Here is a 752-nt window from a genome sequence, read left to right as displayed (position 1 = left end):
TTTCCCGGGTGAAAAGGGCATTCAATGGGGAAAGATTTTCCACTGATGGATATTTTCCCCTTGTCCCCGGTGGTTACGCCACTGCGGAGAATACCTGGCGGCTTAGATCAAATGCGATATGGACACTTTTTGAAGTGGAGAAGGGGTTGCAGGCCGGGGTATTGTCATATCTGTTCATTATATCTTCCTTTTTATTCTTGTCTTTATTTTTCTCCTCTCTTTTTCTTTTCCTTTTTCCTTTTTTTTTCTTTCCCCTTCTTTCTCTTTCCCTGCCTCTCCTCTCTTTTCTTTCTCTTCTTACCCAGCCCGGTACGACGGCTTGGTCAGGGGGGGGGGGCAGTCTTCCCCCAGATGAATGGGAATATGAATCATGCAGATCTGGAATCAAATCTAGGTGGTGGTGTCAACATTCCTCCCCCGGGAAAATTTTGATTTCTAGATGGCAGGAAATGACCTTTCTCGACTTTTGAGCTAGGTGTCTAATGACTTTGTTCTTCAAAATTCAAGGTTTTCCCCCTCATGAAAACGGTAAGGAAAACTTTCTCATTACAGTAAATAGGCCTGTTATGTGTGTATACATACATTTAAAAAAATAAGTACTATAGTTGCATGCGTATTCTTTTTTTCAATGAATCGATAAGCTCCAAAGAAAGGGTGGTCCGGGGGTTCTTCTGAGGTGTCTTAATTACTTTTAAGTTCTTCAAAATTTAAGGTTTTCCCCTCTTGAAAACGGTCAGGTAATTGTTTCCTAT

The sequence above is a fragment of the Anneissia japonica genome, unplaced genomic scaffold, assembly GCF_011630105.1.
Source record: "Anneissia japonica isolate Jap-2015-1 unplaced genomic scaffold, ASM1163010v1 scaffold287708_len1499824_cov190, whole genome shotgun sequence".
Classification (NCBI taxonomy): Eukaryota; Metazoa; Echinodermata; class Crinoidea; order Comatulida; family Comatulidae; genus Anneissia; species Anneissia japonica.
The sequence above is the reverse complement of the archived record's forward strand: the minus strand, read 5'-3'. Positions refer to the sequence as shown.